The 13,034-nt window shown below is 38.4% G+C and overlaps 1 long non-coding RNA gene across 1 annotated transcript in view; it reads right to left on the reverse strand.

The window, feature by feature from the left end:
• Positions 1 to 13,034, reverse strand: part of LOC108700924 — a 147,332-nt gene that overhangs the window by 132,883 nt on the left and 1,415 nt on the right. Inside the window, exons 2-3 of the long non-coding RNA XR_001933071.2 lie at positions 10,714 to 10,828; positions 10,512 to 10,561 (exon numbers count right to left, since the gene is read on the reverse strand). This is a non-coding gene — a long non-coding RNA (uncharacterized LOC108700924). The remainder of the gene's footprint in view (positions 1 to 10,511; positions 10,562 to 10,713; positions 10,829 to 13,034) is intronic.

Below are 13,034 nucleotides of genomic sequence, written 5' to 3' on the forward strand. Positions count from 1 at the left end.
CACAAAAGTGGGCGGGCTACACAGTGTGCCGCAAAAGGGGCGGAGCAACATCGTCCCGATGTCAAGAACACTGCAAAAAAGGTAAGTTCTGTGCAAATTGGGGGCAGGCCGAGGGCTTTTTTTAAAGGGTATTACAAATTACCGGCAACTGCATTGCCGGTAAATTTGTAATCCCGGCCCCGGCCTTGGCAGGTGTTTTACCGGCATATCAGCCTGTATGTTGCACATTTATCTTTGATCTCTTTGTACAATTAGGGTGGTGGCACATGTAGGGATTCAGAGAGATTAGTCACCCAGCGACAAACAAATCCTGGGCGACTAATCTCCCAGAAATGCCTTTCCGCTGGCTAGAATGTGATATGCCGGCAGAATGGCACTCGGATCGCTTCAGCTTTCCAAAGTCGCCTGAAGTTTTCTCATGAGGCAACTTCAGGCGACTTGGGATAGTTTTTTCAAAGTCGCCTCACGAGAAAAAATTCACATTCTAGCCGGCGGGAAGGCATTTCAGGGAGATTAGTCGCCCGAAGAAGAGAAGATTTGTAGCTGGGTGACTAATCTCCCCAAATCACTAGGTGTGCCACCACCTTTAACCGTAACACTATTGATGCTTACCAATAAATAGCTTTTTTCCCTAAGAAAGCCAATTAGATGGCTGCCCAGGCAAGCATGCTTATACACAGCCACCCCATTCAGGAAACAGAGATAAAGCTGGCAAGTGATCCTGGAGGGCCCCACCCTGGCAGCCTATAGCTATCGGGTACATGGGGACATGTTCATGATAAGTGCACAATATGCAATGCAGAGATAGCTACAGGGAAATTACAAGTAGATTAGGAACTGAAAACAACTATGTGATCCCATTCCAATAAAATAGTTTTTAAAAAAAAAGGCTCAGAGCTAGAAAGGGAAAGTTACATCAGGAAAAAAGAGGAAAAATAAAAGAAGGGCAAATGGAGAGATGCTGTTTATATAGGAAAATGATAGGAGGATACGGTTACCCCTGTTTGGATTCAGAAATGTCTCTAAAGTAATTCTGAGTCAGCAATGTACTTGGCCAGGTTAGAAAGGACACTAATGAAACATATTTTTCCATCACATCTAAACACGGCAAGGGAAATCTGCTATAAATTGCCACATCGCTGCAAAGGCCGACACCTGCCTACCTTATATTTTTCAACTTGCAGTACAGCAGTAAAGAGTGACTGAAGTTTATCAGAGCACAAGTCACATGACTGGGGGCAGCTGGGAAACTGACAATATGTCTAACCCCATGTCAGATTTCAAAACGAAATATAAAAAAAAATCTGTTTGCTCTTTTGAGAAACAAATTTCAGTGAAGAATTCTGCTGGAGCAGCACTATTAACTGATGTGTTTTGAAAAAAAAAAAAATCCTGTGACAGTATTCCTTTAAATACAACAAACAACGATTAAAAATACAAATACTAAATATATAATAAATAAAATATAGTACCATATTTTTCAAATACACAGCTGCAATATGCTTTTAATATGAAAATACATACTAAAATGTCCTTCTGTGAGACACTAACAATATCTATAAATTTGAGTGCTTTGTGCATATATTGTAAACAATACCAGAGGGTAACAACATTAAAATATTAAATATATATATATATTTATTCATAGGTTCCTCAATATCAACATAATTTAAAAAACGAAACAAACAGCGGTGGCATATCATGATTAAGAAGCTTGATAGCCTGAGGATAAAAAAAATTTCTAGACCTCTCTGTTCTGACCTTAAGACTCCTAAAACAGTTTCCCGATTATAAGTCAAACAGTTAATTAGAAAGGATGAGATCTATCTTTAATAATTCTGAATGCTAACTCTTCATCTCCTTACGAAGCTCGCGCGACTTTCTGCCGCACGTATCACCTGCTGTAAATCATTACGATCTTGTACACCACAATTCCATGAGATGATATTCTGTGTCAGAACACTATCCAGAATATAAAAAGTCTTTAACGTTTCTGCTGAAACTTCAAATTTCTGCAATTTTATTAAATAATAGAGACACTGCCTGGCCTTATTAGACTGTGCTCGAATATGTTCAGAACATTTCAGGTCGACAGAAATTTGGACCCCTAAATATGTAAAACTACTCACCCTCTCTACTCTCAATAGTAAGGGGCCGATTCACTAACTTCGAGTGAAGGATTCGAAGTAAAAAAAACTTTGAATTTCAAAGTTTTTTTTGGGCTACTTCGACCATCGAATGGGCTACTTCGACCTTTGACTATGACTTCGAATCGAAGGATTCGAAGTATAATCGTTCGACTATTCGACCATTCCATAGTCGAAGGATTTAATCGTTCGATCGAAGGAATTATCCTTCGATCGTTCGATCGTACTATCTGCGCTAAATCCTTCGACTTCGATATTCGAAGTCGAAGGATTTTAGTTCCTAGTCGAATATCGAGGGTTAATTAAACCTCGATATTCGACCCTTAGTGAATCGGCCCCTTAGTGTGGCGTAAGACCTCAGCTGTTTCCTACTAAAGTCCACCATCAACTCAGTTTTGCTGCCGTTCAAATAAAGACAATTCTCTTGACACCGGGATACTCAATTCTCTACCTCAGCCTTATAAGCTATTATTATGGGAGCAGAAGCTCAGCACTACTGTGTCATCAGCAGATTTTACAATGGAATTAGAGTTGGTTATGACCACACAATCATGGGTATAGAGAGTATTAAGCAAAGGACTAAGTACACATCCTTGTGAAACACCTGTATTTAGTACGATTGTATTAGATACACAACTACAGGTATGGAGCCTGCTATCCAGAATGCTCGGGACCTGGGGCTTTCTGGATAACAGATCTTTCCATAATATGGATCTTCATACTATAGGTCTAATAGAAAAACCTGTAAACATGAAATAAAGCCAATAGACTGCTTTTCTTTCCAATAAGGATTAATTATCTTAGTTGGGATCAAGAACAGGGTACTGTTTTACTATTACAGAGAAAAATCAAATAATTTTAAAAAATTTGAATTATATGGATAAAATGAAGTGTATGGGAGACAGCCTTTGCTTTCTGAGCTTTTTGGATAACGGGTTTCCAGATAACAGATTCTATACCGGTACCATCTTCCCATTAACAAAATGAAAAACCCAGGCACACAAGTGATTGTTTAATCCCAGATCTATCAACTTTCTATATGGAACTATTGTGTTAAAGGCTGAACTATGATCAATAGTAGCCTCACGTAATTTCCAAGTTTCTTGTCCTCATGTATGTAGAATGTAAAACATAACAAATAGAATCCTCTGTTGATCTATTTGAGCGAAAAGCAAATTGTAGTCGGTCAGCCTTACTAGGGATGACAGATGTAATAATGTTTTTAATAAGACACTTTCTTAAAAAAACACTTTCATAGTCACCAATATTTATGCAACAGACATGAAGGCTTATTCTTTGCTATTGGGATAATAATAGATTCTTAAAACAATTACTACTGAAACATACTGAAACTAAATAAGGTACAGAGTCGCTTACCGTAAATAACTTTTTTTTTTTTTTTAACTTTTTTCATATTCTGCACACATAGAATAACAAAATCCTTCAGAGCCACAGAATACCATTCTGTCCTCAGAATTTCTAGCATATTATCAAGTTAGTAACTTCATACTCTCACAGCACTCATTAAGAACCACTTTAGAAGACTTTTTTTAAAATGAACGTAGAGAACTTCTTTCTCCCTTACATATTTGTTTTACGGGTATTAGTGGACCATTCAAAATCTTGTAGGGTGATGTGCAAATGGAAATAGAGATAGAGGGGAAGATAGAATTATTATTGATCAGCCTTATTATGGTGTGTCTTTTCAATAATAATCTTACATGAAAAGAAAAAAACCTTTTCCAAAAAATACTAACAGCTGCCTGTTGGGTAACAGCCTAATATTATTTAGAAAATACCCTAACGTTAGGCCAGTTTTACTTTTGACTGATCTGGTGGAGGCAGCGCCGATTCTGACTAAGGAGCAGTCTGAGGCGGCTCCTGCAATGCCGACCCCCCTCACCAGCGTATCTGTCGGGAGGGGAGGCAAGAATACTATTGCGGCGAGCGCAATTGCGCTCTCTCGCAATAGTACAGAGAGAGTTTACAGTTACAGTTTTTAAACCGGAAATTTGGCTCTTAAAGGTGCAGGAGCGGCTTTTTGCCGCCCCTGGAATCCTCTCTGGCGCTGCCACCTGAGGCGAGCGGCTCAGCTCGCCTCATTGGTGGAGCGCCCCTGGGTGGAGTGCAATTTTCAAAACCACAATTGGATCAGAAGACTGAGACTAACACTTAGGGGGTTATTTACTTTGTGAGGTTTTATTCTACCTCAAATAAACTCACAACTCGAATGTTTGCTTATTTATGAAAAAACCCGAATGTAAAAAAACTCAATTGAATCCAATCGGGGGAAAACCTCAAATACCTCAAATTTATCAAGTTTATAGGCTAAAAAACCTTGAATACTCTAATTTATGAAGTTTTCGGGAGCAAACCACCATAAAAAACCAAAATCATGAAGGCAAAAACATCTTTAAATGATTCAAGGGACCTCAACCATTGACTTCTACACAACCTCAGTAGGTTTTAGCTGGAGTATTTTTGGTTTCAGGTATAATAAATCTCGAAATATTCAAGTTTTTTTTTTTATCCTGAAAAATTTTAGCTTTATAGTGAAACTACCCTTAATTTGAGAAAACACAACTTGACCTTTAATAAATAACCCCTTACTGTTAACTTGTTTAATATGCTCTAATGCAGGGATCCCCAACCTTTTGAACCCATGAACAACATTCAGAAGTAAAAGGAGTTGGGGAGCAACACAAGCATGAAAAATGTTCTTGGGGTGCCAAATAAGTACTGTGATTTTCCATTTGGTAGCCCCTATGTGGATTGTCAACCTACATTGAGGCTGCGTTTGGCAGTGCACCTGGTTTTTATACAACCATAAATTGTCTCCAAGCCTGGAATTCAAAAATAAGCTTCTGCTTTGAGGCCACTGGGAGCAACATCCAAGGGGTTGAAGAGCAACATGTTGCTCACGAGCAACTGGTTGGGGGATCACTGATCTAATGTACAGCATTGGTCAGGAAATGAAGAACAACCACTGAATGCATGTTTAGCTTTAGATTGATATTATGCTTTTTGTTGTAATCATAATGTTGATGATATTGTAAATTATTAAAAATAATAAAAGTTTCTATAAAAATACACAGGGAATGTTCAATTGTGCATGGATAATTTAAAGAGTCTAGCAAGCATGTCTCCATCATTACTGCCTCCTCTGCAAATATAAGTTCTATGTGATTTATCTCGCTGTGTTGTTCTGCCCCCATGTGGTCACACTTGGCTAGCTAAACAAGCTAAATAAAGTGTTACATCCATTTCATTTTATATACTGATGCTGCATACAGCTGGGGTAGGGTTGCCACCTATTCTGGAATAAAATACCAGCCTTTCTATATATATATATATCTTTTTTTCCTATTATTAACATTGGGACCAGCCATCATTTTTACTGGCCAGGCAAATAAAATAATGGCCAGGTGGTAACCCTAAACTGGGGTAATCTAAATTTTGGTGATAAACTGGGCATCCATAGGCCAATACCAGTTGGTGGCACCTAGACAGCCTATGGCCCTATCAATTGATAATTTTTAAGGTGTGGTTAACTATCAAATGAAATGACCAAAAATGTATGCAATCCTATACAGATGGGTCTGCACTGGCCCCCCATGTGATCCAAACACTGGGCAAGGAGCTGAACATTAAGGGGCATATTTATCAAGGGTCGATAATTCGAATTTTCCAAAAAAAACTCTCAAATTCGAATTGTGAGTTATCCGAACTTGATTAGAGTTTTAATTCGAATTTCAAGATTTATCATACTCTGGCCCTTTAAGAACTGAAATTCGACTATTTTCCACCCAAAACCTGCTGAATTGCTGTTTAAGTCAATGGGAGACGCCCAGAGATCAATTCTGAGTTGTTTGCAGCCATTCGAGTTTTTTTTGGAGAAAAAAACTCGAATCAAATTAGATTCAAATCTGATTCGAGATTTCGGGTCGATCCTATTCACCTGAGTTCAAAAAAATCTATTCTAATAATAAATTTAGAGTGTTTGAATTTTGAGTAACATGAATTCAAAATGTGATCCTTGATAAATCTGCCGTAAGATCAGCTCACATAAGCAATCACTTGGGTGGTTCTTGTGTCAGACATGAACCTTGAACTCCCCTGACTAATAAAAGAAAACATGATTCTAAGCAACATCGCAATATACATTCATAACAAATGTTCTATGGTTTTTAATTCATTTGTATATGCATATGTATTGCTATTGAAAGCAGTGTTTGTCCTTGTCTATTCTCTGCACTGGTGGCTCAGACTGTTGATACAATGTAAAACTGATTAACAGACCTGTCTTTTCTGGTGAACTAAGACTTTTGCAACACTGTATAAAAAGTAACACGCAGGTGTTAATAAAATGCTTCATTGTTTTTATAAACAACACAAAAACATAAGCTTTTTGAAAAGTAAACATAATTTCAAGCAACTTTGCAATATACATCAATTAAAAAATATGCAGATTTGTCATGATTTTTAATGGTTTGGAACAGGTCCCTTAGCCTAGCCCCTGCTCTCCTTCTGCTCTGTCTGACTACTTTGCTGAGCTGGCTGACTACTGTTACTTTGTATCAACAGACTGTATCCTCCAAACCCCACAATTCCCTGCACATGTGATTTCAATAAGGAAAAGGAACATCATAGTGCAATGCATTGTGGGTTATGTAGTCCCTGCATGCTGTCTGTAAGCTGTGAAGAAGTTGTAAGTGTTTAGTCCCTCCTTCCCTGCCAGGATTTCAAATGATGCCGAAAGAGAAGAATGGTTAAACAGCTGGATTTCAGCATAAAAAATGGCATTTATTCATACTTTATGAAGAAACAGGTAACTGTGATGGAAATATTAGGGGTTTGTGTGTTATGTGGGCCTCTTTTATCAAATTTTGGTTTGGAACCTGGAGTTCCCCTTTAAAAGCACTGAAAAAAAAATAATAAAAAAAAGTTGCTTAGAATTCTGTTTTCTTTTATTAAAGGGATCCTTTTTTTCAAAATGAATCAGTTAATAGTGCTGCTCCAGCATAATTCTGCACTGAAATCCATTTCTCAAAAGAGCAAACAGATTTTTTTAGATTAAATTTTGAAATCTGACATGGGGCTAGACATATTGTCAATTTCCCAGCTGCCCCAAGTCATGTGACTTGTGTTCTGATAAACCTCAATCACTCTTTACTGCAAGTTGGAGTGATATCACACCCCATTTTATTTTGGGGTTGACTTGACTTTTAAGAGCTATTGCAGCTAATGAGGGTTTTAGTGGTTTTGTCTGCTGCATATTTTTTTTAAACTTGTTTATAGTGTCCAACCACAATGCCCAAATTCCCAGAGTAAGTGCCTATAGGAACAAGTAAGGATGACCCATACTGGTGTTTTCATGATTCCTTTTGCTTGTCTTTATTGGGCAATATTGGGTGCGGAAAACCAGACTACATATAAGTCGGTGCCCTACTAGACCAATACCTCCTGGGATCCCCAGCAATCACACGGTCTACTTTCTCTATAGATGCACCCTGTAACAAAGCATTCAAACAGTGTTTTCTCACTAGCATCCGGAATTATTGTAATGCTATAGTAAATGGTGGGGGGGTGGAACACCTTCAACAGTTATTTTAACAAAGCGGGGTCAAACTTAATGAACAGTTCTCCGTGCTGAGCATACAAATCAAGATTGCCTTGCGATAAAGAATTTTATTCAGGTATGAAGTAATAAGTCAGCCATTTGTCGACAAGGAAGAGAGAGGTGGTGGGACACTTTTCTGTTGGACAATGCCCCTCGGCTTTATCTAACAATCGCATAACAAACATTTATGAAACTACATTTTTAAGCCTTTTAAAAGGTGTATTGAGAATGTTATTTCTTTGAACTCTTATCGGCAGGAGCGTTTCTGAGCTGATAACGACTCATTTAGGTGACTGTCTCAGCAGTGGAAGAAAAAACATAGTGCTTAAGTGAGAAACCCAAAGTACAGAGGTTCAATAGAGACCAAGCTTATTTGGCTGCTGCTCTTTGCAGATTGCTCAGGCGTACAGGTGTGTAACTCAGTTCAGCAGGAAACATTAAACATCCATTTATCAATGTCCCATGGCACTGTAAGCAAATAGATTGCTCTACAAGGTGTTTAAATATTGTTTCACTTACAAAGTAGGAGTAATCCCTGAATCAACAGAGAGAGAGAGAAAACCATTCCAAAATGTACTGTTTTAAAAAATGAATTACTAAATATGCTTAGTTTTATATATATATATATATATATATATATATATATATATATATATATATATATATACACACAGTATATATATATATATATATATATATATATATATATATATATATATATATATATATATATATATATATATAAGTCCATTGGCAGATTCACTAAGCGGCGAAGACAACGCCAATTCACTAACATGTGAAGTTACGTCCAGGGCGACGAACGCTGGTGAAGTTGTGCTAGCGTTACTGCGGCAAACAAAGCGAAGTTGCGCTAGCGTTGGCTAATTTGCATACGGCGGGAAGTGAAAGTTGAATGGACGTATATGTTGCAGCAAATACATTACACAAGCCCAGGGAACCTTAATAAAATAAAATATAGTTGTTATAATGCCCTAAACATGATCCCACTGTATAGTTTATGTGCCATATGTTAGGAAATGTAGGTGGGGAACCCGACTACCCCAAAAAAATTTTATGGAATTTGCAGCCTATCACCCTGAAAAAGTGGAAAGACGCCAGCGTTTTTTGGAGACTTAGAAAATTTTTCAAGGAAGTCCTATGCACTCCATTGCACCTCGCCTGGTCTGAGGTGGCAAAGGCAAGTCTGACGGAACAGCTAACGTTCAGTAAAATCCGCATCTTAGTAAATTTGCGCAGTTACGTCCATTCGCCAGAGCGAAAATTCGCCTGCTGTTAGAGTGAGAAGTTGCGCTAGTGTCTATCTCCTTCACTAGCGAAGTTATGCCTGCGCCCCTTAGTAAATTGTCAAAGTACCGAAATTACATCATGCTGGCGAATTTTCGCCAGCGTTAGTCACTTCGCCATTTAGTCAATTTGCCCCCATATATAGAGACCAGGTACAGGTAACATTTGTCAATAATAAAAAAAAGACCAGAAAATGATACCAGTAGCGATCCTAGAGGGGGGCAGGCCCTGGTGCGTGATGCGCAGCCGGGCCCCGCCCCCCTCCGTACGGCCACATTTCTCAGTGGCGCATGGACTGCCGGGGGGGCCCTGAGGGGGTGCGGGCCCTGGCCGGCTCGCACCGCCCTGCTCCCCCAGTAGTTCCGCCACTGAATGATACCGTGTATGACAGAAGTGCCCATAATTTACTAAGGGGAGTTCTAATTTTAGATAAGTTGTCCCAATATGATCTACATCCATAAAAGCATTATTAGCATTCTGTTCCGTGAAAAACATTACTTAAATATTGATTCATCAGAAAATGTATATTGTTATATTTAACAAACAACTATTTCTTATGTAACCCTAACAATAAATATTAGAATGAAAAGCATGAAACAGGAGGGTGAGTTAGACAAGTTGTTTGCTAACAGTATCTTGAGATCTACTGATCACCAGCTAAAGGTCTACTGGTAGATCCCGGTCTACCTTTTGGGCACCCCTGGTGTATGATATGGCAAACAATAATTTACATTAACCTTACTGATAACAAATGTCCTTCTTCACAAATTCAGTCCTGGGGGGCAATATCATAAAAGATTCAGATTTAACACGTGCAACCCTAACAAATCCATTGTGGGAATATTTTTGTGTACATAATCCAGTAATCAGGTAATTAACAAAGCTGTTTTATTTATTATTGCATTTTCCCAAAATTTGCTTGGTGGGAAAAAAAAAATCAGATTTTCACAATTCTTTCGGATTTTTTCATTCGATTTTCACGAATTTCGCGGTTTTTTTGGAATTTTCTCCCAAAAACTCCAAAAACTTTGGGGTATTACGTGAAACCCAGCGCACATCCAAAATCATTGGGACTTCTGCCATTGACTTATATGCAACCTGGACAGGTCTGAGATGCCGGATTTTCAGATTCAGACTTTTCCATCCTTAGGTTTTAATAAATTAAAAAAAAATCGTGATTTTTTAAAAGTCTGATTTAAAAAAAAAAAAAATAATCACAAAGATTTTGTGATTTTTGCAATCAGAGTTTAGTAAATAACCGCCTTGGAATTGCCCCTCCTTTTACTGAATAGTAAGTACCAGCAAGTGCACCAGCAGGATCCAAGTGATTTCCTTCTTCATATAATTTATTAATCAGAAATAAGCCTTATAAATATGCACATTCATCTAGTAGTGATGAAACAATGTAACAATATAATTGCAAGGAGCTTTTTACTCACCCTTTCTTGTAGCTATATGTTTCCCCATATTATGTAAAGCTCTGTAAGCACTGTATAAACAAAGGCTAACAGTTATGTACAAATCCACAAGGGCATATTATGATATCTATAACATTTCTAGAACAGCATATCAGATACATACAGGGTATTGCACACTGAGCATTGTTAAGAATAGACACATTTTATTAAAGAGTATACTTACTTGCCAAATCTGTTGTGGTTACCAGCTCTGGAATATTATTGTTTCTATCCAAAAAATAGTCCTGTGTTGCTCAGTGCTGGAAATGCTGCATCCATATTAACAATTGTTATCAATGCTGCAAAATAGAAATAAATAAATAAATGGATTATATGTTCTGGTATAATACTAGGGATGCACCGAATCCTGGATTCGGTTCGGGATTCGGCCTTTTTCAGAAGGACCAAATCCTTCTGCCCGGCCTAACCTAATCCAAATCCTAATTTGCATATGGAAATAAGGGTCGGGGATAGAAATCGCGTGACTTTTTGTCACAAAACAAGGAAGTAAAAAATGTTTGCCCCTTCCAACCCCTAATTTGCATAAGCAAATAAGGATTCGTTCGGTATTCAGCCAAATATTTTGCAAAGGATTTGGGGGTTTGCCGAATCCAAAATAGTGGATTCGGTGCATCCCTATAAAATACATGTCATTTTTGGGTTCACATTTACACATTACTTTTCAATCTTATTAAAGCAGGACAGGACTGCTGCTTACAATGGGGATCAGATAGGATCTGTGCAGCCACTGGGACAGAATGCTCTGTTATACAGATAGCTAGAATCTCAGACATAAAGCAGGACAGAACTGCTGCTTACAATGGGGATCAGATAGGATCTGTGCAGCCAGTGGGACAGAATGCTCTGTTATACAGATAGCTAGAATCTCAGCAATAAAGCAGGACAAGACTGCTGCTTACAATAGGTATCAGCCATACTTCCTTAACTAGAATCAGAACATGTTTTACTAATAACATTTCTCCTACGGTGTTAAACAATCCTGGAAATGGAGATTTTAAAAAAAAAGCAGGAGACAAGATATGGTTATTATAGATCTATATGCTCTGTTTGTGTAAGCTATAGAAACCCTAGTTGGGAAGAGGGTGTACAGGGTCATCATTTACACTTATAATATTTTTAATTCTAGATTATTAGCCAACAATTATCATTAAATCAACACTTTACAATAATTGTTAATCAGTTGCATATCCATTTATGAGTACTTGTCCCTGTGGAGAAAGGAGGGTCAGGTTCCCATAGGATTTGCAGGTGATTAGTCAAAGGTCACCCAAATAAATTGCAGGGGGAGCAACAGAAGCCAAAGTCCTACTGCTATAACAAGGCAGGGACCTGGCTCCTGAGCACTGAACTAATCTGCTCTCAGACTCGGGAGACATGTGAATATTACTATCTCCTTTCCCAAACTGCTAAATGAAAGTCTTTCTGAAAGATCATATTGTTACCTTCTGCCTTGTTATAAGTAGGGATGCATCGAATCCAGGATTCGGTTCGGGATTCGCCCTTTTTCAGCAGGATTCGGATTCAGCCGAATCCTTCTGCCCAGCCGAACCCAAATCCTAATTTGCATATGCAAATTAGGGGCAGGGAGGGAGATTGTCTGACTTTTTGTCACAAAACAAGGAAGTAAAAAATGTTTTCCCCTTCCCATCCCTAATTTGCATATGCAAATTAGGATTTGGGTTTGGATTTGGTTCGGTATTCGGCCAAATCTTTCGCAAAGGATTCGGGGGTTCGGCCAAATCCAAAATAGTGGATTCGGTGCATCCCTAGTTATAAGGAAGTGAAAATTGCAAAGAAAAAGCCCCAATCACAGGAAAACACAGTTTTGCGAAATAGTGCCCTAGGACTAAAACCTGCTTTCAGTTTGGCTTACATTTATTATCCAAGTTGCCCAGGCAGAGGCAAATGATGCTAGAAGCTGTGTAGTTTGAGGCCTAGCATGCTGGAAGCATAACTGAGATAAGGAGAGGTGCAGTAACTGAGTGACCACGAATATACCACAAGGCGGAATTATTGGCAACTCACGAATTAAAATAATTTAATTATCTATTGTGATGACATGGCCTGTATGCCTCCAATCTGCAAACTATAAAAAGCACTACCTGGTTGATGACATATAGCCACAAATCCATATTAGGGGTTGACCCCTAAGTCAACAATGTTGTGGCCAATATTTGCCTACAGCAGAATACATACGAAAATAAGCACAGAAATTTGTTCCTTTCAGGAGCACAATTGGTTTAGTCAGAATGACTCAAGCTCGTGTTGCACCCCCCTGTGTTTATAACCTGAAACCGTGCACTTGGGAGGGAGGGCACCTGAGGACAAGCTGAGAAACCACAGTCAAATGACAAGGAAAGTGGTGCCTTTGCCAAAAATGTCAATTTTGACCTTCTGCATTGCTTACCTCAAAGCTGACCACATAGTAAGAGAGCATATTATGTGATATCTATGTATTAGAGATATTAGTTGGTTCATAGATCG

Source organism: Xenopus laevis, chromosome 9_10L (assembly GCF_017654675.1).
Source record: "Xenopus laevis strain J_2021 chromosome 9_10L, Xenopus_laevis_v10.1, whole genome shotgun sequence".
NCBI lineage: Eukaryota > Metazoa > Chordata > Amphibia > Anura > Pipidae > Xenopus > Xenopus laevis.